Here is a 27,010-nt window from a genome sequence, read left to right on the forward strand (position 1 = left end):
GGAAGAATTTTGTCACTGCAGATGGTCCCATTGGACAGACTGCCTTAGAGGTTATGACCTTCAAGTTATGACCTTGAGACCAGTACCTGAACCACTTCTGTTGTATAAGACTGACATGGCCAAGTACATACAAATAAACATAAGCAATAGATGGGGAACGAAGTCCAGCCAAAAATAAAACCCAGTTGCTCTCAGACTTTGTTGCTTCCACTCTCAGTAACATCTGTTTCTTTCTCTCTGTTTCTCTTCTGACTGCATCACATCAAGCTTCCCATCCTTATCTAGGAAATTGAATCGCTCCTCCCCTGCGTGTGCTCAGGGAAAGCGCATATTGTTCACTTTTGGGTGGTGTCTGCCTGGAGCTCAGTGCAGGGCTCTTTGGAGCCTACAGCACTAGCAGGTCAGAGTGGGTCCCCTCTGATGACACGGGGTCCCCCCTAATGACACGGGCTCCCCAGCCACTTGGAGGTTTTGCACAGGACAGACTTACTCTTCTAGACACTGATGAGATTCCCGCCTGTGACCTGAAATAAACTGTCCGAGCTGGGTTCCTGGGCCGTGGTGTTCTGTATGTCCAGAGTTGTGTGCTAGGCTGAAGTGGGGCTGATGGATGTCCATGTGTTTGAGTCTCAGCATTGAGACAGGTTATGAGGGCCCCCTTGTTTCTACCCTGGGCTGCTGCACTGCAGGAGTCTCTGGTGCTTGAAGGCAGGAAAAGAGAACCCCGGGGCAGCCGGGGGAAGATGGTAGGCCACTGGCTTCTTCCCTAGGCTATGAGATTGTGGTGCTCAGGTGTGGGCAGCGCCACTGGCCTGAGCACGTGCCTGTCTGCCCTCGAGCAGCCCACCTGGCCCACTCAGGCTGGCATGGTACTGCTCATCCAGAGTTCTGGGTTTCAAGCCTCAGTGCTCCACCCTTTTCTAGAGAATTGTGTGTTCAGCAGCTTGAGCCAGACTTCTGCCTGGGGCTTCTCTTCTGGCCAACAGCCCAGCATCTAAGTGTTTTGGTAGTGAGGGTCAGGAAAATGAGAAAGAGCCGGACGTGGTGGCACACACCTGTAATCCCAGCCCTCGAGAGGCTGAGGCAGGAGGGTCGTTGCGAGTTCGAGGCCAGCCTGGGCAGCAAACTGAGCTCAAGGCCAGCCTGAACTGTATAGCGAGACCCTATCTCAGAAAGACAAAAAAAAAAAGGAAGGAAGAAAATGAGAAGGAAAATGTTTTAAGGATCAGGTTGGAGATGGAAAGCAGCATTGCTCAGCATGGGTTGTAGAGGACAGCACTGATAGCTGGCCCAGTGCCTACTGCCTGCGGGGTCTGTGCAGTGTGGGACGCCATTGTTCAGGGCACCAGCGCTGGCACCAGGGTTGGGGACACCCCTAGCAGCAGGGCAGATTCTCACTTAGGAGGGAGGCTCGTCTCTTTACCAGCTCCCTCTGCCTGGGTGGTCTACCTTAAACTTGGAGAACCCTTGGGCCACAACCTCTCAGGATCCGATGCTGTGTTTGTTTATTTAGGGTACCGGGAATCGAACTCATGACCTCAGGCTTGCCAGGCAAGCGCTTGTGCCACTGAGCTATATCCCCAGCCCCTCTGTGTTTATTTAGTAGGGAATTGGGCATCCTAAATCACCCTTCTCATGTAAAATTTCTTTTGAAAGCTATTTTTTAATTATAGAATTAGTACTCACCTATAGGAAATTTCAGAAATGCCAAAATACTAAGAAAAGAAGATAAATATGATTGGCTGTCCGTCATTCTCAGTCATCATTGTCAACATACTGCTTTTGTAACATTTTTTCTAAACAGATAATTCTGTGTCTCTTCAGCTAATTTTACATAGTTTAGGACATACTGTACATATGTCACCTTTTTCATTTAACAGAATAGCATGAATATTTTTTAAAGTAATTTCTTCTAAACTTTATAATTTCCATCTGTACATCAGACATTTGAAACAAATTCGTTATCCCAAAGCATTAAGAATGTAGAGCACTGTAGAATATATGATGGAAATAAATGTAAAAGATAGAAAAATATATTAAACAAGGATTGTAAAGCTCATCTTACATTTAGAAATGAAGATTTTTAAAAATGTATGTATGTATTTATTTATTTACTATGTGTGTCTTTTTGAGACAGGGTCAGGCTGGCCTTGAGTCCACTTTGTAGCCCAGGCCGGCCTTGAACTTGCAGTGATCCTCCTGCCTCAGTCTCCTGAGTGCTGGAATTAGAGTGTTGTACTACCACTGTGCCACTATGATAGGTTCCCCAAGGCCAATGTGGGAGAAAAATTCAGAGTTTGATTTGTTGGTTTTGTAGGTGGGCAGAGGCATTCATTGGTCCCAAGTTCTTAGGTTTGAGCCAACATCTCCTGTTCAGTATAGGAGCAAGTGGGATGTTTCCCTTGGCAGAAAACTGGAATGTGTCCCCGACGTGACACTGTCTGCTGTCCACCCGCAGGTGTCTCAGATGCCTCTTGGGAAGGTGTGCAGGGCTGAGGAGGGATGTTTTGGAGGTCTGGTGGGAGGAGCAGTCAGCCCCTTAAATGGTCGCAGGGACTGGGTGCGGCTGCAGCTGGCCTTCCCTGCGTGAGCAGGGGCCTTGATACCATTCTGGGCACAGAAGTGGCACTGTGCACGGCCAGTGTTGCAGTATCAGCATGCTCACGGGAGTGGCATCACGTGGGGGCCCTGCCGCCATCAGAATCTTTGGCATTGACTAAAGCCTGTCCAGGTCGGGTGTGAATGTGAGGAGACAGAGCTGCTCTTTTGAGCCTTGGGAATTCATGTGACTCCTGGATGGATGGCAGTCACCCACATCCCACATCGTGGCACTATCAGCTGGTTTTTGTTGTAGCCTCAAAATTATAAAGGGAAACAGGAGACACTTGAACATTTTATACCAAGAAGCAACCATCCTCTGAGTAGATTAAAAAATCTCAAGAACAAGCATTTAGTTTAGTCTCTGTCCCTGTGCTTTCCTTAGTGCCCCCTTAACAGGCTTTGAGAATGAAGCTTTATATCGAGTTTTCAAGGATTTTTTCCCATACATCTCAGTCATCTAACTTTGAGCATAAAGTTGATACAACGTTTATTGTTTTAATGTCTATAAGATCTATACTGATGTTGCCTTTTTAATTTTTCATATCAATAATTTGCATCTTCTCTTTTTCTTGGTAAGTCTGGCAAGAGATTTATTAATTTTATTGATCTTTTCCTTTCTCGTTCCCTTTTCTGTTTGAAATTTTATTGTTTTCTGCTTGTACATTTATTTCCTTTCTTCTTATTTGGAGGTTTAGCTTGCTTTTTATTCTTTTAGTTTTTTAAATGTGAAAACCCATTATTTGACAGCTTTTCTCTTTTCTAATAGAAGCACAAAATGCTACAGATGTCCTCAAATACTGCCTTAAGTGAATACCAGAAATTTAATATGTTGTATTTTCATTTACTTCAAAATGTTTTCTGATTTGTCCTGTGAGTTCTCTCTGACGCAAAGGTCATGTGGAAATGTTTTCAGATACTTTGGTGTCTTTTTGAGCCCCAAGTATGGAGTGGAATGAATTGGAGACTCTAGTGAGCAGGTGCTGGGGGTTGTACATGGCAGCATGGCAGATTTTGCATAATGAAGTGAAATGTGGTCAGCAGGTGTCCTTGTGTGAGCCTGAGAAGATACCTTCGGCTGTTTTTTAAATGCTTATACCCTCTGTGAATAGGATCTGATGGAAGATTTTGGAATGCTTCTTAGTAATATCTCTTTTTGTTGCTTCTAGTGCATTGCCATTGGGCAGAACTGGATCCCAAAAAACTCAAGAAGCTGAGCACCTACGCTGCTTTAAGGATTTGGGACTGGAACATGAGAAGACAGAAGTTAGAACCTGTGATCCCGAGTGGCCCTGAGGAAGCACGAAGGACCCTGCATTTCCCACAGCTGCTGTAATCAGATGGGCCAGAGGTTGCTCCAGGTGTGGCATGTGTTGGGGGCTCCCCCAGCTCCCCACAGAAGGCTTCCCTGGTTTGCAGTGTGTCTTGGCTTGCTTGTGGAACTGGCCAGCCCAACGTCATCTGTCATCACATCCCCTGTGGTGTGCTCCGCGTGTCCACAATGGCCTCCAACGCATCCGCGCTGCCCACATCCTTCCCACACGGCTCCTGCCAGGGCCGTGGCAGACGGCCACGTGGCAGTCCTCAGCAGTCGTGTGTCATGTGAGACCTTTGTTTGCATCTTGTAAATTTTCTCTTTTTCTAAAAATAAATAATAAAACCCTAAATCTCAAGAAACCACTTTCTTACCAAACACATCCTGCTGTGCTTCTGCTGTGTGGTCTGTAGAAATGTGGGGTGTCCGACTCTGCTGCAAGCATAGCCATGTTTCATTTTAGAGAACTCTCTTGCAAGAGGCCATCTGTGCGTGGCCCACAGGCCTGTGATTCTCGGGTGCGAACCTATCTGTAGAAGTTCACACGTCCTGACCTTTTACTTGGAAATGGGATGACAGGAAGGGAACCCAGCTTCAGAATGGCCAGACTATTTCTACTGAGACCAGGTGCGGCTGCCATGCTTGTCATTAGGATAGAAAGAGGCGCCCGTGCTGGCTGTGCACGCACCCTTCTTCCTGAAGCTGCACGCTGTGTGTGCATCCCGGCTAGCAGGCCCGGCATGTGAAGAAGGACCATGTACTCCTGAGGGCGTTTCTCAGGTGAATGTTCATCTGCCAGCAGCACACTGGTAGTGGGCATTTCTGACATTATATATTAAGATATCAACAGAGTTGTCCTCTCTTGAAATGTTTGCCTAACTACACAGGAGATATCTCTGGCATTTCAGTAACACTGATGCTGCCTAACCATGGCCTTTGTAATAATTTGAGTCCCCCTAGGCTGATCCAGCAGTGTACTTCACATGGGAACATTTAGGAAGCTTGAGAACAATCTCAAATATATAACCCCAATGTATACTCAAATACTTGAGATAGCTGAGCATGGTGGCACATGTCTGTAATCCTAGCCCTTTGGGAGGCTGAGGCAGGACAATTGCAAGTTTGAGCCCATCCTGGGCAACTCAGTATCTTAGACCCTATCTCTAAATGAATGAATGAATAAACAGGTCTAGGAGTGTGAAGGTTTTGGATTCAACCTCCAGCACTGTCCTCACCCCCAGAGAAAACAAATACTTGGCATATGGAGTTGGAAGATTTTCCAGATTGCTTTGTCCGAAGCCAATGCAGTTGTCCATTGTTATCGATCATAGTTTGAATCTCCTGGTTTGAAAGCATTGCATCCCAGTGCAGATCTGGGTTGGCTCCCCCAGCCCCAGGGTGCTGGGGCGCAGGACGCTCTCCTAAGTTACCTAAGTAACTCAGGTTCCACAGAATGAATTCAAATTCAGTTTTAAATTACTTGAACCTTTTTGGAGCTGTAGTGTTGGGGCTTGCTGAGCAGATCCTGCTGCTGTGTTTTATCCCCACCAGTTATGCTTACTGAGCAACTGCAGCCTGTCCCTACCATGGGGCGATGGGGACTGCATAGCAATGAGTGCTGCTCCACGCTTGCATGGTAGAGGGAGACCCACATCTCATCGCCCATAACCGTGTTCCTGGATCCCATTTCAAAGGAGTGCAAACCAACTGCAGTATGGGTAGCAGCCTGGGGCCTTGGAAAGAAGAGCTGAGAGAGCTGAGGCTCTTTAGCTTGGGGAGACTATTTCTGAGTAATTAAAAATGTAGAAGAGACAAAGAGAAACAGCAGTAGGAACAGTGGGTGTGAATTGCACCGACTCATTCCACACTGGCTTCTAACGATGCTGGGAGCTCATGGCGCTGGGCAGAACTTTGGCGCCTTCTCTTGTAAAGGGAGATCTTTTCTAATTAATTAGTTTAAAGATCCTCCCTAGAGTATCCAGGGAACATGGCGAGTGTCAGAGAATGCTCACTACTTTAGTGGCCCTGGATTGAAGGAAGCATGTCCATCACCCTGAAGGTCACTTTCAACTTGTAGGGTCACAGACGCACCAGGGAGAACCCCCAAACTGGCTCGAGAGGGTCAGAGGAGACCCCAGGACCCTGGGGTGACAGCAAACACAAGGGGAATTTCCATCCTGCTGTAACCTCCTTTTGCAGGTCATTCTCGATTGTTACCGTGGGACTATGGCTAAAATTAGCGTTCTGCACGCAGAGTATAAAATGTGCCATCTTTACATCCCTCCCAACGTCTCTGGCTCCTGATTCTGCTTATTTATAAAGCTTGCTGTTTATTGTCCAGTAAAACATCATTGGAACAAGGATGGGAGAAGAGAATCCTACCATGTATGGCTTTTCTGAGAAGCCTTGGCTGTGTTTAGGCCCAGCACTTAAAAGAGAGTGCTGTGCTGATGACTCTGGAGAGCAGGCTCCGTTTAATCTTGCCTCTCCCGGTTTACTTTATAGGAGACCAGGCTCTGTGGCCACCCAGAACAGAGACCAAATAAAGGCATCTCCTGGGGCCGGACTCCAGGCTGGTGGTCCAGGAGGGCGTCTTCCCTGCAGAGCTAGCCAGGCCATAGATGGGCACCCGCTGGCACACAGGGTGGTGTTTTGCTGATTCCAATGTAAAGAACAAATACTTCCACCAACACCCCGCTTCCTCTGTCTTATTAGTAACTTAAAACCGGAGAGATCATCTTTTCTATCACTAATGGGTCATTTTCTGCCCTTTTTCAGCCAGGCATTTTCAGAATTCTTCATTTGCAATTCATTGCTGATGCGAACGCTTTAAAATAGAGTTGAAGAATCTCAGAACTCATGGAACCTTTGCTTGGCTGTATTAGAAAAGGAGAGTGGGCCTAGTGTGGTGGCACATGCCTGTAATCCCAGCACTCAGGAGGCTGAGGTGGGAGGATTGCTGTGAGTTCGAGACCAGCCTGGGCTACAAAGCAAATTCAAGGCCTGGCTGAACTACATAGCAAGATCCTACCTAAGGAAGAAAAAAAAGAAAGGACAGTGAGGTGATGTTTTTACCCTCTCCTGGGGTCCAGGCAGCAGGGTGTTCAATTTTAGGGGGTCCTGAAAGCCAACCTTAAGTTGGCATTGTGAAATTCCCTATTAGTGATGGTATTTTAGATTTTAAATCTCAATTAATTACCAACTTGTACAATATAGTTACTATTTGTAGGGGCCTTAAAATAACTTGCTTCTGAGTCTTCCCCAAGGATGTGTGAATTCGAGACTTGGTGGAACAGGCAGCAGGAGACTGGAGCAGCCTGACAAGGGGCTGACCTACAACAAGGGACACTGGTAGCCCCCCAGGGGGCAGAGGTGGCCAGGTAACAGCAGGAGGTCAAGGAGGAAGTGACGGGTACAGCTGCCTCAAAGCGTGTGAGAAGCGACATCTGGATAACTGCTGAGAGGTTGGCAGACCTGGGTTTGGGGAGAGAGAGACACAGGGAGGGGCAGGGATAAGCAGGACCTTGGAGGTGAGATGGCGCTAGACCGTGGAGGTGTGGCTGGTCCTGCTAACATCCTTTGGCTTTGTCCTGCCCCCTCCCATCTGCTCCAGGCTGACTGTCCTACTTGTCCAGCAGGTTGTCATCTTAAGAGTGACACTCAAGAACTGGACACAGCTCTCCCAGTGTGGTGTGACCACGGCCCCTTGACAAGGACAGCAGTGTCATGGTCTCAACAGATCACCACGTTGTACAGACGTGGACTGAATCCTGGCCATGCTGTTGAACTGCTGCACGACCTTGGGACAGTTTACTTACGCATCCTTCTGAGCTTCTACTCCCTCACCCGTCCAGTGGGGACATCACCTGCCACGTGGGTCACTCGAGAGCATACCAGGCTCAGCCCAGCACTGGACGGGTGTGTGCCTGGTGTTCGTGGTATGGTTCCCATAGCCTGCAGGCAGCAGACTCCCCAGGTTCACTTCATGTAACCTCTGCCCTTCGTGGTCCTCCTGGTGGGCTTGACACAGTCTATCCTGTTGAACTGTTTCAGTGTGACATTGCTGTCCCTCCTGACGTGTCATCCCTGGACAGCTTTTCTCCATCTTTCAGTCTTGGCTACACACAGCACACGATGGGTTGGTCCGCCATTAGCCGTCTCTTTCAGATCAGTAGCTGCATTAGTTATCTCTTACTCAGCCCACTCTCCTTCCCACAGTGCCCATTCCTGCTGAAATCAAGCCATACTATTTTCACAGCATTTTGGTGATTAATCCAATGATCCTGTCAAAAAATATTAGTACGGCATGAGGCGTTATTTGTGAACTAATCTGGCTTCCAACGATCACTGTGTTCTTTCCCACATGCTCTCAAGCCATCTGTCTGCTCATCTATTCGAGAATGTTCTTGAAGGCCCACATCTAACTGAGCTGCAAGGGGCCTTTTAGGGGACTTATAAAAATATTTTATTTTGTTTTATTTTTTGGAGGGACGTTTTGAATGGAGACCATAACACCCAGAAAAAAATGGGCTTTTCTCTGGGTGTCCTCTCCCTCTTCCAAGCCAAGCACTGACTTAGGCTCTTTTCGAGGTCTGACATTTGACCCAGTCGCCCTGTGCGCCTCCTCTCCCTCTTCACCTAGGCACACACCTTCCCTGAACCGCCTGAGGGTGTCACCAGCATATTCTACAGTGAGTTACAGATCTCACGCCCTCCACCCTGAACACCTCTGTACCTTTCCTAAGAGGAGAGACATCTCCTTGTGTATAACCACCGCACGGCTGTCGGCCTTGAGAAATTTAAAGTGCTTTTCTTTGATTTATTGTCTATATTCTAATTTTGTCAGTTAACACAATAGTGTCTTTGTAAAAGCATTTTTATCCTTTGGACCAGGATCCAGTGAAGAATCCAGCTGCCTTGCTGTTCAGATTGGCCCAGGACCAGATCCCTTCTTGCCCTGAGCGACTGTTTTCTCTTCTGCTGGAGCAGAGGTCACAGTGGACTGTGTGCAAGTCTGCAGTTGCTCAGCACAGTTCTCCGCGTGACAGGTGACAGGGCTCTGTGGGTGTCTAACTGGGCTCCTGCTCTCCATGGGGGTGGGTGATTGTGGCTTTCTATTTGAGGGAATTTAGGTCACTTCTCCCTTTCAAACAGGATACTGACTTTGGGAACAAACCTAAAGGCTTTGCCTGTTCTCGAAAGGCACTTACAGGTAACTGTCTGCTGTCACCATGCTGGCAATGGTGGCGTGTGGGTCAGTGAAATGCATGACGTGCTGTCACAAGGGAGGAGCCGCGACGCTCTGTCATAAGGCACTGTGCCACACATGAAGTAGCACAGTGTTATTTGAAGGTGACGTCAATGAGTACAAAATGTATGTTCTGACTCTAGGGCAGCAGCTCTGTCTCCTGTAAGAAACCCACTGTACTTCCGTGTCTGTGGAGCCTCTCACAGGCTGGGCAGGAGCTACACCAAGGAGCTAGGCCCAGCCCCAAGAAACCCTCTTCGAATGGGAAGAGTCAGACAGACAGCTTGAAAGTAAAGAGGTAGAGAAACAAATTCCACACAAACACTGACTGAGAGAAGTTGAAGTAGCTGTGTTAACAGCAGACATAAAAATAAATACAGTGATAGTGGATAAAGAGGGGTGCTACAAGATGATAAATTGATTGGTTCTTCAAGGAGACATAACCACAAAGGTGTCCAGTAATGCAGTGTCAAAATACCTGAGGGGAAACCTGATAGAAATGAAAAGAGAAGCAGATAAATTCACCAAGACTTCAGCCTCCTCTTGGTAGTAGCTGATAGGTGAAGCAGGTAGACAACCGGGATACACAGAGCCGTCCTGAGCAGCGTAGTCTATTGGGGTGATCTGACCACATTCGTGGATGCTCTACGCACAGAAGACACATTCTCCTCAAGCTTGCATGGAGCACTCACTGAGATGACCACATTCTGAGTCATAAAATGTATCTTGGCAAATTAAAAACAATAGCATTCATACAAAGTCTGTTCTCAGATAACAAAGGAAAATAAGCTAGAATCAATAACAGAAGAATATTTGGAAAATTCCCAAATATTTGAAGATTCAAGGACACCCTGCTAAATAATCCGTGGGTCAAAGAAGAGTTCTTGGCAGAAGTTTTAAGATATTTCAATGAAAATGAAAATGTAACATTAAATTTTGTGAGGTGGAGTGAAAGTTGTGCTTAGAGGGAAACGTGTAGCGATAAATGAATGGGTTAGAATAGAAGAGCTAAAATGAATAATCTAAGTGTCCATCTTAGCAAACTAAAAAAGGAAGAGCAATTTAAACCTAAAGTAGAAGAAAAAAATTAAAATATATTCAGTTTCTCCCACAAAAGTGGCTCCATTGCAATGGTGGGTCACCTGTCCAGGTGCTGTCTGTCCTGTTCCGTGTCCTCATGCTCAGTGCTTACCATGACCCTCTAAGCAAAGCCCCATTTCACAGATGAGACACTGAGGCACAGCTCCAGTTAGTACTTAGCCTAAGGGCCCACAGGTAGGAAGGGAGAAGCCAGGCTTGGAATGTGGCATTCTGACTCCAGGAGGGGCAGAGCCACTCCGCCCTGTCTTCCCAGGAGGACCCTGCTGGTTTTCTCCAAGGATCTGTGAGACTGCCAATGCATAACAAGTAGGAAGAGGCCTGTGGTTTCACCATGGGTTGAGCAAGAAATATGGATGCTCTTCTGACCCTGGGAGAGCAGCTGTTACAGTCTAAGAAATCAGATAGGGACACTGCCAGGATATTTGTGGCAGATGAATTCCCTGCAGAAAATCCTTGGGGGATGCCGCTGGGCTGTCCTCCCAGTTTATCTGCAGCTGGGACAAAGGCCAGCTCTCTCTTGAGCTGCAAGGCGTCTTAGGGAAAGCAGCAGAGAGCTGGCGCTGAAATAAGGTGATTTGTATTCAGCAAAACTTGCAAACCACAGGCTGGGAGGCCCTGGGTGAGGAGGATGCTGTGACCAGGAGTCATGGAGGAAGGAACTGTTACAAAGACTAGTTCTGTCTCCACCATGCTGGAGGGGGTCAGAGGTCTGTGCGAGGAGCTCTCCTCATTTATAGAATTGCCAGGAGCTGACTTGTGGGCTGGGAATGTGCTCTGCCTAGAGGGTAGGTGACAGCTGGCACAGACGTGGAGCCCACGTGGTTCCACACATCGGACTGGAGGGCGTGGGGGAGCTGGCCACCCAGCGTCAGCCTAGCTCATGGCAGAGGCTGGAGGCCACTCTGTCCCAGCCTGTGTCATAGCACTGTCACTCAACTTGTAGTCCAGGGCCTTCAGAGAGCTCTTAACTGCCCCACAGGCCACAGGGACCTTCCCAGTGGAAGCTTTCCTGGCTGTTCCCAAAGGAGTTAGACACTGAAGGCTGGGGCTCATAGGGGTGGTCAGGAAAGCGGAGGGACCTGTCACATGGTATGCCCTTCACTGACCGCAGGTCCCCTCCTGCCTACCTCTTCTCTTGCTGTCCAGGCATGAGATATGTCCTGTAACCCAAGTCTTACAGACATTGCAGGTAGCTCCTCGTGACCATTGTCTCTTGGTGTTCAGGTCTTGCAGTCTCCCTTGTCTCTAGATCAGGGATGACCTTTGTGGTCACAAGGACATAGGAGCATTAATGGCATGGAAGTCGCAGAGCAGGGCAGAGAAGACCTTGCAGCTTTGACTTCTTGCTCCTGGGTGGCTGCTTGAGGAAGGATGCTCAGGCAGCCCCTGGAGAAAGGAACTAGGGACAGTGCCGAATGCCTGTCTTGACAAAGAGGTGCTGCAGTGGTGCATCCGGGGCCCCACTGTGCCTGCAGCTGACCCACCACCAGCCAGCAGCCTGGTGGCCTGTTTTTATAATTAAAGTTTTATTAAAACAGCCATGTTCATTTGTTTAAATGTCTGTGGGATTATCTGGCCCTTTGAGAAAGTATATGACCCTTTACCTAAACAATTACTTAATTACCTAAGCAATTAATCCACTTCCTCCCCACTTGTAGCTGAATGCAGTAGTTAATTGATTAATGGCCTAATCCAATGGACATTTATTCTTGAAGAACCAAGTCACCCAGTGACACAGAAGCTTGTGGAGGATTTTGTCAGAAAAACCATCGGGCTTTCTAAATTCCGCTCCAACCAAAGATATGCTTTATCCACAGCAGCAACCCGGAAGACGAATCCATCTTACTGAGTTGGGGGACTTCCAAGAGAGAAATTGAAGACAGAAACCCAGTGGTGAAGACCAGAGACCTGCAGCAGGGAGAGCTGCCCCACCAGCAAGGCAGGCAGAAAGAGGAAGGGGTCGCCAGAGCCCAGTGGACACCTGGATCTAAATCAGCCTTATTCCTCACTTATGGATCAGGATCTATTAATAATTATGAGCCAGGCTGAGGCAGGAGGAGTTCAAGCCTAGCATAGGCAGCTTAGAGAGCCCTGTTTTAAAACAAAAATAACTAAGAAGGTCTAGGGATGTAGTTCATTGTGAAGACTCTGGGCTCTGTGCTCAGTACCACACACACACACACACACACACACACACACAGAGCAGATTCAAAGTGCTCTAAGGAAGGATTCAGGTCTCATTTGAACCAGTTATATCACAGCAAAATTGGACACTAGAATCATTATACAGAAGAGACAGTGTTTACAATCACTCTCGCTATACTTTGACCATCTAATTTGCATGGCAGCTCATGGTCCCCTGTATCAGCGTTGCATATATGAACTGGTTTTCTTTTTGGTGGTCTTGTTGAAAATCCCCCAACCATGTTTTAGTTGTCCTTTTTTATTTATTTATTTATTTATTTATTTATTTATTTATTTATTTATTTGAGACACAGTATTGCTATGTATTTCAGGCTGGCCGTGAACTCACTATGTAGGCCAGGCTGGCCTCGAACTCATGACGATCTTCCTGCCTCAACCTCCCAAGTGCTGGGATTACAGTTAGTTGTCATTTTTAAAAGTCAGATTTTTATTTTTTAGCCATGAGTATCATCTCTAATTGAAAGAGAGCTGTCCGAGTTTTTGCTGCATGTTTTTACCCTAAGAGAAGCCTAGAGTGTTCAAACTCTCTTGTGAAGTACAAAGTAGTTCAGGATGCCCTCTCACATGCCTGGCTACTGGGGGACACCTATGTTCTCCTAAGTGGCCTTCAATCCCTGCATGTCTTCCTCATATCATGGCAGTTTCAGGACCTAGACTCATGACTGCCCATGATATCATTTCAACCAGACCCTATTGGTTGAAATAATTCCCACAGCCACCCCAGGCTCAAGAGGGTAAAGAAATAGATTTCAAGGTGGGACTCTTGATGAGAAGGACAGCAATGTCACTTTGCAAAAGGGCATGGACTCCTTGGGAACCATTATTATGATGACTCACTACAATCTATGACCTAGTGAACAAGAATCAGCCAAGATATGTGCCCAGTAGGAAAACCAAGCTCTTCCTACAGTGCATCCTCTAGTGTCCTTTGGTGGCAAACAACAGAAGCAGACTCTGGTCAATGTGAACAGCTTTCCCTTATAAGGCATTAGAAAGCTCACAGACTTGATGGAATGGTTTGTAATGAGGGCTCAAGAGTGACAGGAATGGGTAGTTCTGGGCTGTCAGAAGGAGGGATTGATGTCAGCCTTTTTATGGAATTACCATGGGAATGATTTAGTTCTAGCTGACTCTCCCTCCTTCTCTTCCTTCCCTCCCTTTTCCCTCCCTCCCTCCCATCCTTTCTTCCTTTCTTTTTCTTTCTTTCCCCCTTTTCTTTTCTTCCTTTCCTCTTGTGTCATTTGGCTTAAGATTCAGATTCCCTGCGGAGCCCTGGCCTACCTCGGGGCATGTTCCCACTGCTCAGCTGGGCTGTGGGGCAGGGTTTTGATTGCTAGGAACACGTAGAGGAGCATGAAGCAGTGCCCCAGAGGAAAAGCAAGGCACTGTGGTAAAAACTGGGAGAGATGCTAGGCAGGTGAAGATGTCAGCTGTCCACGGATTTCAGTCTGGTCCCTGTGGGAGCTTATTTAGCTCTTTTGGGCCTGCAAGTGATTTACAAATAAACAACACTATTCCTTCTCAATGCCGGTACATTTTCCAAGAATAAAAACAATCATTAAAAGTTTTTTTCTCTTCCTTTACCCAAAATGTAATCTTAGCTAACTTTTTTCATGGTGGACCTCACTTTTTCTTCAGTTAATTTTTTCATTAAACTTCGTTTTGATAGACCTCAAAATTCTGTGACAGATTTTTGGTCATATAGTTTTCACTAAAAAGTACTGAACATACAAATCAGTGATTTAAAACTGCCACACACACACCCAAATAGTCCAAAAAAGTCTCCTTTCTTCCAAAGGCCTTCCATGCATTGTTGTCATTAATGGGGTTTTTACTATTAAATTTAACTGGTCAATGGAAACAAAATCCTCAGACTATTCTTCCACCAGCCTGGGTGGCAGGTATTAGGGACAATATTCACTTAGCTCCTGACTCATCTGGGCAGACTCAGTGACCTTGCCAGCTCCAGCAACCTTCTTGTCTATACTTTGGTGACAACCATGACAACTGTGTCACATCACAAATAGCAAAATGACCTAGAGGAAGATAGAGAAGCTCTTAACACCCATGGTCTTGCCGGGAGTCATATCAATGACAATGTTACCACCTTTTAAGAATTTCAGGTGACCTTCCAGCTTCTTAGTAGTATGGTGATCAGTTGGGCCCTTTACTCAGTACATCTGCAAGTGAAGTGAGCCGTATGAAAGCCCAGTAAAGAGAGGGACATGGCTGGCACTGATTTGGCCTGGATGGTTGTCATGGTTGATACATTGTGTCAGCTTGAGGAATCTAAAAGCTTAACTAAGTAACTTAGCAGTTCCACATGTGGAGTGAAAAGGACAGGCCCTTACAGCTCTAGGATGTTGTTCACTGTGTCAATTTGAGAAGTTTAAAAGTTCATCTAAGTGATTTAGCAGGGGCGTCAGTGTCCTTACTTTGTAAACATCCTCAGTTTGTGGAAGAGGAGGGCACAGGGATGGCGTGGGCCTGGGCAGATAGCTAATATACAATATAAGGGAGGAAAGGAGGCTTGTTGCCCTCTTTTTGCTCTTGCTGATTTTGCTGTCTTCTGCCACTTTAAACAGTTGCCCCTATGCCCTGCCACCCTGCCTTGGAGTGAGCTGATTATTGACTAAAACTCCCATAAGCTGTGCGCTAAATAAACCTTTCCTCCTTTAATTTTGGGTGTCAGGTATTTTATCTCAGCAATGAGAGAGAAACAACCAAGACAAAATTTGGTACCAAGAGTGGGGTTGTTGCTGTGACTATACCTGACCTTGTGGTTCAAGAGCCTTTGGAAACTGTTTGTGGAAAGAGTTTGAAAAGGTTCTGAGATTTGGCCTAAAAGAATAGAGCTGAAACACCTTCTGTATAGGTTCTTCTGTATAGGAGAGTCCAGTCAGAGCTCAAAAGACCAGAAGTCTGATAAAATCCTACCAGTGAAGACTGGATTCAGGAGGTTTCTGCTGGAAAAAAAGAATTCATTGGTTGTTGGGGTCCAGACAGTGTGTGTTATGGCTTGGCAGAAAGTTTGTCTGCATTTTGCTCATGTCCAGAGACTTTGCCTGAGTCTGAGATTAAGGGTGGCAAACTCATAAACTGGCAGAAAAAATTTTAAGGCAGTCCAATGTTGAGGTGGTGGCATGGCTATTGTTGGGGGCTTTTAGCCAGATTTATGTTGCACATCAAAGCAAAGTGCCTAGCAGGATGATTTAAAATGTTATGAGTTTGGCTCCCCCCTCCAAAAAAAAAGCTCCAGTAAAGCTGTGGATTGCAAAGGTAGAGCTGAGGAGATCTTGCTTGTTGAGAAACAATAGGAGAATACAAGAGATGGCCTGAGGGCATCACAAGAGGCAGTAGGTCCCCACCATTTGCAGCTTCAAAACTACAAAGGTAAAACACTTTGCTTAAAAAAAAAAAGTTGCAGAGCACCATGTTCCAAAACAGAGCCAAACTATGTTCCAAAATGGTGGCAGCAACCACACCAGGTTACAAAAGGGTAGCCACTGCACTGGCTTCCAAAATGGCAGTGGCATAGAAAATTTATACTTCAAAATCATGTTCAGAGTGCTCAGTAGTCCAGGCACTCAACCTCTACAGCCAAGAGAGATAAAAGCTTGGCTAATGCTCCAGGTGACAGCAGACCTTGGCATCATCCATGTGGTGCTGGTTTTAGACACATAAAAAATGCAAGAGCTCTGAGGTTAAACAGTCTTCCACTTAGATCTCAAAAAAAGGCCTGGGGGGCCAGGCAGTGTGCCCCTAAGATGGCAGTATATAAAGCTGTAAAAGAGAAGCCTAAAGTGCAGTAGAGACCCCAAAAGTTTAAAAAACGCCAGAAACATGGGTCATCTAAAGAAAGCTGCAAAGACTGAGTAGAGTGGGTCTAAAAAAAAGCAGTGAGAGTTGTAACCACCAAAAGTGCCATAGAAGTGGAGTCACACAAGTCCTTTGAAGCTCACAATGTGCCACAGATTGCTTCAAATGCTGGATGTGAAACTACAGGACTTAGTGTTCATCCTGCTAGATTTTGGATTTGCTTTGGTCCCAAACCTTAGTATTCCCATGTTTATAACTTTTGGAATAAAAACGTTTATTTTGTACCATTAAATGTTAAAAATGTTTAACTTTTCATTTGCACAGGGGCTTACAGCTAAGAGTTTGCCTTACATCTTGTGGGAGACTTGGAACTTGGACTTTTCAGCAACGCCAAAACTGTCAGGACTTTGGCAACTCTTGCAGATGGACTAAATGCCTTTTTCATAAAGGGATGTACATGAGTCTTTGGGGAGCCAGGGGTGAAATGTTATGGTTCTAATGTAATATAATGTTGATAGACAGTACTGGATCTCAAGGGTGGTTAAACTTGTGTTATAATGTTCAAGTTATAAAACGATAATGTCTTTATGTCTGAAAACTGGTTTAAAGAAATGTCTCTGGTTGCCAAGTTGACAAGGGTGGATTGTTACGGTTGATACATTGTGTCAGTTTGAGGGGTTAGAAGCTTAACTAATTAACTCAACAGTTCTACATCCTGGGGTGAAAAGGACATGCCCTTACAGCTCTAGGATATTGTTCATTGTGTCAATTTGAGAAGTTTAAAAGTTCAACTAAGTGATTCAGCAGGGAGCCAGGGTCCTTACTTTGTAAACAGGCACAGAGATTGTGTGAGTGTGGGCAGATAGCCGATATACAATATAAGGGAGGGAAAGAGGCCTCTTCCCCACCCCTTTCACTCTTGCTGACTTTGCTGTCTCCTGCTGCCTTAAACAGTTGCCCCTGTACCATGTCACCCTGCCTTGGAGCGAGCTGATTGTTAACTAAAACCTCCACAAACTGTGAGCTAAATAAACTTTTCCTTCCTTAATTTTGGGTGTTGGGTATTTTGTCTCAGCCACAAGAAAAAGGTAACCAAGACAATTGTTCTGGAAAGTCACCTGAGCAGTGGAACACCTGTCTTCACTGGTGGGTCACATTCCTATCACCAACCATGCTGCCAAGAAGAATAGTTTTGACAGGCATTCTTTTGACATTGACGCCCATGTTGTCCCCATGAAGAGCTTCACTCAAAGCTTCACGCTGCAGTTCAACAGATGTTGCTTCAGTTGAGACAATGACAGGAGCAGAGATGGCCACCATGCTGGGTTTGGGAACAGCCTCCACTCAGCCCACAGGGATGATGCCCGTACTTGCAGTGCTGTAGGCATCCTACACAATCTAAGTTCCAGCAGTGTGGTTCTACAGCACTGCCATCTTCACAGTGACTTTCCATTCCTTGAGCCAAGGTGTGTTAATACTCAGCTCCAGCATGCTGTCACCACTCTAATCAGGAACTGGCAAGAGTGCTCCTGCCGTGGGGTGGAGCCAGCTGCTTAATGCAGATTCTGACTTCCTTAACAGTTTCTTCACCTCTTTTCTGGCTACGGATAGCTCAATGGAATCAGTTTTTCTTGTTTCACACTATTAGTTATTTTTCTCATTGCTGAGACAAAACCTCTGACACCCAAAGTTAAAGGAGGAAAGGTTTATTTAGCTCACAGTTTGTAAAGGTTTCAGTCCATAGTTGGCTGGCTCCAAGGCAGGTTGGCAAGGCACAGGGGCAGCAGTTCACGGTGGCAGAAGACAGCAAAAGCTAAAAGAGAGGAGGGGAGACCAAACCTCTTTTTGTCCCTTATATTGTATGCAGGCTACCTGCCCTGGATTGTGTGCAACACTCACATCCTTAATCACAGCACTGGACCATGAATCAATCATAAAGTCTAGATTCAGCCACCTCTGAAAAGTGCCCCACCCCATGATTGCATGAGGCTTTGGTGGGGGGACATTCAGACACAAACCATAATACATACCCACTGTGTAAGCCAGAAGATTACTCCCAGATCTACCTCTTTTTGGAGATACCAGTTTCGAATTCACTAATAGCAGCAGTAATCAGTCACCCAGAGATGTGCAGTCACCCAGAGATGTGCCTATCATAATGGATTGAGAGTCTCTGTATCCTGAGGCATCAGTGATGGTCACATAATATTTGATGGCCTTAAATTCCCACAGGGAGATATCAGTGGCAACACCCCCCTTGTGGTCAGATTTCAGGGATCCCAAGATGCAGAGCAACCTGGAGGAGCCCTGTCCCATATCACCAGCCTCCTCGGATTTCCTGATTGTTACTTTGTCCATCTGCTCAAACTGGAGAGGAGTCGTTGTCTGCAACTGAACACCTGCCTGAAAAACACTCCCTAGTTCCCTGACTGCTGTGCTGAGTGTGTGACAACAGGCTGTCTGGGGGGAAAGACCTGTACCATCTGGCTCTTCCATCAGCAGGGGAGGAGCATGAAGACTGCTTTGGATTCTTGCCAGATACTACCTGGTTTCCCAGCCCTTAATTGATGTACATATAACACTTAAAAGATGTTTCAGTACCATAATGTGTCTTTGGGTGAGGGACAAATTACACACACACACACACACACACACACACTTTTAGGGACCTTGCGTTGCCATAAAAAGCATTTGTGTTGATCCGCATAGTTACAGATGAAAAATGTATGGAAGTCCCTCCATTGAAGTGTTGTGGATTTAAACTAGAAACACCACCTGCATTTGTAGCCTTAGCTTCATGAATCACTCCGTTCTCTCCTCTAGCAGTGGGTGTTCTGTAGATAGAGCTACATCATAGTTGGTCCTGGGTAAGTTTCTTCCCATTTCTGAACTGTCATCTGAATGGGGAAGGAGACAGGAATAAAGTAGCCTGGGGATAGATGTTCAATCTCAGGACTTGTGTATAATTGAATCGTCATTTCATCTTGAATTAAGAAGCACATTCAAAGACAAAAGGCATATGGTTAGTAGTTAATTAAAAGCCTTGATGGAATTATTGTCAGTGCTGAAGATTGTGCTCATTGGGAGCCATTGGCAGCTCTGTCTATGAATAAGCTGTGTTCTGTCCTTCCCTTCTGACTCTGGAGCTAAAAGGGGGTTCCCGCTTGCACACCAGTGAAGAGCCAAACCTCGCAGGGCTGGAATCTGACTGCAGGACCTGGAGTTTTTCATCTATTAGGAATGTCCTTGTTTTACCTTCCAAGCCACTGTGTTCTCTTCAACATCCATGGACATCTTTGGTTATCAGTACCAGGGGGTTTTAACAAGAAACTGGGCCCAATGTTGTGTCAGCTGGGGTGTGTGGGAGAGGAAGGCAGAGCGCAGGAGAGAGGGAGGAGGAGAGGGAAGGCATGGTCAGTCACTCAGTGCAAAAGGCCCAGTACTGCTTCCTCTCTCCTTGGTACTAAGTGCGACAGTAATTGGAACAGGCACCTGAAGCAGGACACATTCATGCTGAACAAGCGCTGCTCAACAGCGCAGCTCAAAATATCTCACACCCTCTGCCTCTTTAAAATTAAACACGGGGATTTCATTTGTTATCTTGTGCTCCACTTTTGAAGATTCCAGAAATAGAAATTACATATGAAATATATCAATATATTTTTGCAAATTTAAAACACTCATGTAACTATCACCCAAGAATCAGAATTATTACTCCCCTAGGAGCTGGATGGGCTCTTTTTTGTCTGATTTCCTTTGCTCTAAATCTGAAGGACTGAGAACATTCTAATATTTGTCTTTTGTGAAAATATGCAGGTACCGTTCTTGGATATATTTCTAGAAGTATCCGTTATAGCCCAGTGTTGCCACTTCTAGAAATAAACCCAGTAAAAATGCCCAGTGACCTTAACTATTGAAGCCTTTTGGTGCACTCCTGGAACATTATGAGAACTCCAGGTTCTTACCCTCTTTGTTGCCCAATATTTCTGGAAAAGGCAGAAGCTCCGTTATGTAGATGAGAAGTACTCCCACACATGTGTACAGCATGGACTGGCCCAAATCAGGGTAATCAGCATTTCCGGCTCCCTCTCTTTCCTCTATGTTTGAAGCTTAGAGAGGCTCTCCACTAGTTCTTCATAAAATGTATCACAAGCTGTTGTGAACTATAGCTACCCATGGAGCTACAGAGCCCCAGAGCTATTCTCCCATCTGGCTGTGTTTCAGCACCCATTACCTATAGATCTCCCCTCCTGCCCAGCCTGCCAAGCTCTAGTAATCATGATTCTGTATTCAGATCAACTTTTAAATCACATGTTAATACAGAAGGAAGTACAGAGCATTTCTTCCTTTCCTTGTAGAATTCCTAATACAGGGATCCAGCTACTTGGCCACCACCTCCGGACCCACTTCCCCTGCCCTCTCCTTGAGCAGCTGGTCCAAGAAGCCTGACAAAGAGGTGCTCCAGCAGGACAGGGAAGCAGGTGTCCCAACAGGTGTCCCAGCAGGTGTCCCCTGCAGGTCAGGACATTCCCATCTTGGAAGAAATAAGTTCCTTAGATTCCAAAGACGAAAACAACTTCCAATCAAGCATCTCAGCTTAGAAAAGAAAGCAAAAGGTGGTTCTTCCTGACATGCTGGAAGACGAGGTCAGCAGTCAGGGGGTTCAGAAGTTGGACGAGTCCGTATCAGAGGCGAAGTCCTTCTGAACACTACAGTGGTGAATGGCAAATTGTAGCAAAGGATCCAAAAAATTTCCAGAGAAGTCTGTCAGCAACATGTATCATTCTGGTATGGCTCCTTCCTCCTTATAATTTAGGAATGAAAATTGAGCTTACTAAACGTAGCTTCTCTGTGGAAAGAGACAGGATACTAGTGTTTTAAATCGTCCTAACATAACATTCTGTGGAAGCAAGTTACTTCTTTTCCATTTGGTTTCTCTTCCCTCCACAGCTTGATAGCAATTATTTATAAGGTGTGTACTGTGTTTGCAGGCCTTGCTACAAGTACGCAGCCCCATGTCTGTCACAGACACCTGGAAGAAGGGAGATGCACATGTTTTAGAACACTGCGGCTGATGATACAATCTGACTCAAAATCAACATCTGGAAGAAAAGAACAAGGAGAAAAAAAGAAACATGTCAACTCAGTGGTTTAATTTGGCTAAGGTAAAATCGTTACAGGAGCATACACATCTAGGTTTTTGCTTTCTAAATGTTGACTTTTGTTCTTTTCTGAAGGGGATAGTGGAGGAAATTCTGACATTCTCTTCCAATTTTCAGTACTAAATAAACACGTACCTAAATAAACCTGTCAGAATTTGGGCATGCTTGTCAATAAAAAGCAAAGCTTCACATATTTAAAAAGGCAAAGTCTTTTTCAGGCAGTTTCTCATGGTGGTAGAGTTACAGACACCCCGGGATCAAAGATGCCTTTGTCTTGTCTCTAGAAGACTTTTTTCCTCTTGAAATATTAGGAGATGACTAGAAATATTCTGAATCAGGCAAAAGACTTTCCCCAAGAAGTCATTGACAGCATCTTTCATTTTTCCGTCTAGGAACCCCTATGACCAGTTCTCACAACCCAGCACACCTCCCCACCCCATGACCACTTTCAAAGCTAAATGCGCAAAGATAACTTGGTAGTAAGGGCACACAGGTCATATTATGCAGTGACCACTTTGAATTATTTCTGCAATAAAATTGATTGCCTTGTGTCCAATAAAATGAAACATGTAGAGGGAGAAAAGGAGACCCCCATATAATAAAAAAGGTAAAAAATTTTTTTTTAACATATCAACCTTATCATTTCATTTTGAAAAAGTTCAAAATTAGCTGGGGTCTTTTTGGGTGCAATACCTCCCTACAAGCAGGAGGATGATTTATGATCTAACTTTAGAAACTTGAGATGCTCTCAAAATCTCACCCAGCTCTGTGGGGGAAATGTCTGCAGACAAGATGTTCCCTGCATGAAAATGGTGATAAAGCACCAATTAGTGGCTGCGGCATGAAGTGGGAGTGTTTAACCTTTCAAGCATACCAACAATGTGCTCCTTAATTTGAAAATAGAGTACAAAGTGTTAGCAAGTAGAGAACAGTAATCGTTCATCACTCAACTTGACATATCTCTTTTACAGCAAAGGCAAGAGAAGGGATCCTCTCTGCTCCATTTATTCTGGCTTTCGTCTAACTTCTCTGTAAAAGGGCCTGATGCTCTAATGAGGGGTACCAGACACTGAAAATATCTGGAGATCAGGAAAAAAATATGCTGACAGTGTTCCTCAGGAGAAGCCTACTTTCCTCTGAGCTGCTCGGAGCAATTTATATGCATTACCCAGCAGCAAGCCTTATTATCCCTCTTTGCAAATGGTAGAAAAGTGTTGCAGGGAGGCTCAAAAGGCTCACTTGAGGCTACAAGGGAAGCCAATGCTCTGCTCAAAATAGAAACCGAGAGCTCTGGGAAACTCAGCCAGCCTGAGAACATCCTTTAATCTCTGGACCTTTCTGTGTCTTTTTAGAAAATAAGCCCTTCCCTGAAAGACTTCTTTTCCTAATGATGGGACCGCTGACTCTCCCTCTAGGATGTTGTAAAAAGGTGACATTTAACTGAGGAAATTGAAACTCTAATTGACTTCTCCTAAAGCAGAAAAATAAGTGCTTTGTATCCCTTCTCTTGGCCAGATATTTGTATCTGTCCCCCTAGTATTCTACCTTGGGGGAAGCTGAGGAGACGAACAGCCCAGTAGAGCTGGTTCACTTACGCTCTCAAGATTTGTTTTTGCTGCATGGTGGAAGCCAAGGCAGCTCATCAAGCAGACAGAAGTTTCAGGAAGAAGATTTGGGCTCACATCAATAAACTCTGGGACAACAGCTGCCCCTGCATCTCTTGCCATGATAAAAAATAGCAGCTTGAAGTGAACCCTTCATTTCTGTTTTTTTTTTTGTTTGTTTGTTTTGGTTTTTTTTTTTTTTTTTGGTTTTTCTCCGGTACCAGGAACCGAACTCATGACCTTGTGCTTGCCAGGCAGACACTTTGCCGCTGAGCTAAATCCCCAGCCCGAACCCTTCATTTCTGAATCTGGGCCTGTGGAGGCGGGGAGCTGTGGTTAATTTGCATTAGTTGTGTTACTTGCTTTGGGAAATGGAATTTTAGCAGAGATGATAGGCACAAAATCTTGCAATGTACTTGTTTGCTTAGGCTGTCTTGTCCTCTTGTGTTATAACTATCACCATGAAAAGACCATGGCCTGGGAGCCTGCTGGTTCATGGAGGATGTGAGACACATGGATCCTGTAGCATAGACCCCTGAGCCCAGCCTCGATGGGTGAACCCCTGGCCACTCTAAATGCATAAGCAAGAAATAATAATTTGCTATTGTGAGCCACTGAGTTCTGTGGTGGTTTGTTAGGCAGCACATGTTGTTATAACTGACTGATAACAGTGTCATTAAAAGAAAATAAGTAGAGGGGGATTCTTAGTGTGCTTGCAAGAGTGTCCAGAATAGGGTAACACATGGCAAGCAGCTAGCAATGGGGAGAAATTAAACTCAACAAAGAGACTGTATTTCATATCTTAAAAAATAGGGTGAGCTACATTAAATGTTTTGAGTGGACTGTCTGCTGATACTGTACTTTTAATTGACAGTAAGTTTTACATCCTTTTTGTATGCTTTTTCAATGACTTCTTTACCAATTGTTTTCCCAATAAGCATGTTCACATCTGTGACATTCCACCTAGATTCCACAGTTAACACTTTACTGTGTTTCCTTATATGTCTATTTATCCATCATTTTATTCATTCATCAATCCATCCTATTTTTTACGCATTTCAAAATAAGCTCCAGATGTTAGTACACTTCACCCTGACAATAAATTTTGATACATGCATATACTCATCATTGCTGGAAATTTTTTGAGGCCTCCTCCCAGTCCACTCTACCTTCATTACCCAAGGTAAACACTTCTGATTTTTTCTGCTTCATAATAGTTTTCTGTTCTTGAACTTCATATAAATGGAACTATATACTAGGTAGTCTTTTGGGTCTACTTCCTTCCATTTAGCATATTTTTGAGATTCACTTATGATTTTGTGTTAGGTTCTCATTTTTAAACAGATAACTTGAACAAGAATTATTGCAGACCTCTTTATCTTAAAACGTGAGGCTTCTATGATGTATATGTAGATACAGCAATCATCTTTAAATAATACACTTGAAATAAACAGCCTCTGAAACAGGTATCTCTCCGATTTGACCGACACCTTGATCTTTGGTATTCATGTCCCCACCTCACCTTGTTTAGGACTGATGCATTTTCAAAACTGCGGAAGATACTTATTGATATTTGTCTCATGGTCATAGTGCTTTTGATTTACAGAGTTCAGTTAGATGCAACGGCTGACCGAGCTCTTAGAATTAATTGCATCTGGTTTTTCCCCGAGGGGTCATCAGTGGTGTATCGTCACAGGCTCCAGACTACTGTGTCTCAGTTGAAGGTCCATGGGAGCGACTGAAGACTTGGCAAGTTGGCCTCACTTTGTTCTGTTTGGGTAATCAGAGTCCACAGCACTGCATGGGAAAAAATAAAAAAGGTAAAGTCACATATTCCTCCAGAAGAGTTAAGGGCCAGTGCTCACACTATTCTACCACTTTATTTCCTAGGCACAGCTTGAGATTTTAACCACGGAAAGCAGTACAGAAGTTTGCTCTTGGGGCTGGGGATTTAGCTCAGCGGCAAAGCGCCTCCCTGGCAAGCGCAAGGTCGTGAGTTCGGTTCCCGGTACCGGAGAAAAAAACCAAAAAAAAAAAAAAAAAAAAAAAAAGAAGTTTGCTCTGTAACCTAGCTGAGCTGGAACTACGTTTCCCACTAACCCCAGTATGCAGACTTCCGGCGTTAGCGCGGATCACGTGACCTCGCGAGCTTCGGAAAGCGGAAGTGACGTAGCGCCACCGTCTCTATCGGGGAAGGTGTCTGGGGAGACCGGTGAGAGCCGCCCCTCTCATTAATCAAAGGGGTTGTCATTAATCAATGGTGGTGGCCGGTCTTGTGGCTGTGGGTATTATTCAGCTTTCCGTGCGTCTGCTTGCCGGCTCCACCGTCAGCGCCCCGACCGCCGGGCCAGGCCACGTGCCTTATATACACGCTTTGCCCGGCACACACGAGTGGGAATGGGCCTTGCAGCGAGTGTGGAAGCTCAGTCCCTAAAACAAACCCATATTCTGTATCATTCGTAATGCTTTAGTTCCCAGCATCGCTCGGGGCAACACCCAGTGAGGCGATGTCCCAGCACAGACTGTGTCTAGCGTTCACTGCTGACTCTTCCTCCGGATATCTCAGTTCGGTCCACGGTCCACATTCCTCTTTCGCAGCCAGGTTAAGGGGAAAATGGCAGCGCAGACTCACATTGCAGCTGATGAACCTAAGCCAGCCCTGATAAGGGGTGTGGGTTCCAGTACAAGCAAAACGAGACTGGGGAGAAGGCATGAATCCTGATACAGGCAAGTGTGGGAGCGAATGGTTCTTTTCTATTTTATTGCTCTAAAGAACAGCAACCTGGGGAGATGTAAGTTGGCCTTAGGGTGACATGCTGCAGACGGCACCGCAGGAAGATGGAAGGGAGGACCTGAGATCTCTGAAGACTCATTGAGCCACTAGGAGAGTCAACCTTCAAATAGCTCGCTGGTCTCTCAGCATACCCCATGGGTGGTCACTCTAGCCCTACCGCAAGCACTCTTGTGTATGAAATTAAAATTCCCCTTTCTGTGTAAGCCATTTTGAGTTGTGGCTGTCTTAGATGCTGGTAGTCGAAAGTATCCTGAAGGTTATGGAGCAGTAAAAGAATGTGCCTTTGTTTCTGACAACAGTTAAAAGTATTCTAAAACATGCTTTGAGTAATGTTAGTGTCACTGGAAAAGTGTATTCCTTGCATTAGAAAATTTATTTGTGTGTCAGTTTTGTTCAAAATCCTTTTCATTAGTTTATGGGCAGGCATAACTTACACATTGTACCTAAGAAAAGATCATCACTAGTTGGGCTTGTGTGTGTATATATATATAAAGTATTCAGTTGCAGACATAACTCTTCTATTTTAGGTAGTCTTGTGTCTTTGGGCCTTTCTTTGGCTTTTACCTAAAATACAAGCACCATTACATGGACCAGGTCCCCCCAGTGATACATTTTGGGTGAGGAAGGAGAACGTGATCTGTTCTATGTTTAAAAGTCTAAGTAAGTTACTGGGGTTTTAAGAATATATTTATACACAAGTTAGTGTAGTTCAATGGCTTTTCCATAAATAAATGCTCAGTGGCCTGACAGTGGAAGTGTAGTAGATTAATTGCATTATGGTCCCAACTTTTCACTTCTTCCTGTGTCTGCCCTCTGCTATATTGCCCGCAGTGCTCACCCACTATAACACTTGGGTTGTTGTTTGATGTTTTTTGGCCAGTAGGTGTGAGAAGCAGTATACAAAGCACTGGATATTTGGGATTGCTTGGTCATGTCTCTGGCTTAACTATGCTAGTGTACTGAGGGTAGCCGGCAGGAAAACAAGTGTCACATGGCCCAGTCACTCCTGATACCACAGCTGACAGGCAACTACCAGATGTGAGTTAGCCTGCAAGAGATCAGAAGAATCACTCAGCTGAACGCAGCCTAAATTGCTGACCCATTCATGCATCAGCTAAATAAATGCTTATTGTTTTTTTTATTTTTAAATTTTTTTAATTTTTT

The 27,010-nt window shown here is 45.2% G+C and overlaps 2 protein-coding genes and 1 long non-coding RNA gene across 4 annotated transcripts in view; 2 read left to right on the top strand and 1 right to left on the bottom strand.

Moving 5' to 3' along the window:
• Dtd1 (D-tyrosyl-tRNA deacylase 1) overlaps positions 1-4,291 on the top strand; it is a 105,918-nt gene extending 101,627 nt beyond the window's left edge. For both annotated transcript variants that reach the window (XM_005380934.2, XM_005380935.2), the window contains exon 6: positions 3,768-4,291. The gene's annotated coding sequence lies outside the window, so the exon portion shown is untranslated. The remainder of the gene's footprint in view (positions 1-3,767) is intronic.
• A 16,309-nt stretch (positions 4,292-20,600) lies between these two features.
• LOC106148108 lies at positions 20,601-25,206 on the bottom strand. Its single transcript, XR_001233278.1, has 3 exons — positions 25,153-25,206; positions 24,575-24,849; positions 20,601-21,388 (listed from the first exon to the last, which is right to left on the bottom strand). It is a non-coding gene; the product is annotated as an uncharacterized LOC106148108 (long non-coding RNA).
• A 41-nt stretch (positions 25,207-25,247) lies between these two features.
• The window catches only part of Scp2d1 (SCP2 sterol-binding domain containing 1), a 13,809-nt gene continuing 12,046 nt past the window's right edge, over positions 25,248-27,010 (top strand). The window contains exon 1 of the mRNA XM_013512407.1: positions 25,248-25,264. The gene's annotated coding sequence lies outside the window, so the exon portion shown is untranslated. The remainder of the gene's footprint in view (positions 25,265-27,010) is intronic.

This window comes from Chinchilla lanigera, unplaced genomic scaffold (assembly GCF_000276665.1).
Source record: "Chinchilla lanigera isolate Chin_1 unplaced genomic scaffold, ChiLan1.0 scaffold00014, whole genome shotgun sequence".
In the NCBI taxonomy this organism is placed as follows: domain Eukaryota; kingdom Metazoa; phylum Chordata; class Mammalia; order Rodentia; family Chinchillidae; genus Chinchilla; species Chinchilla lanigera.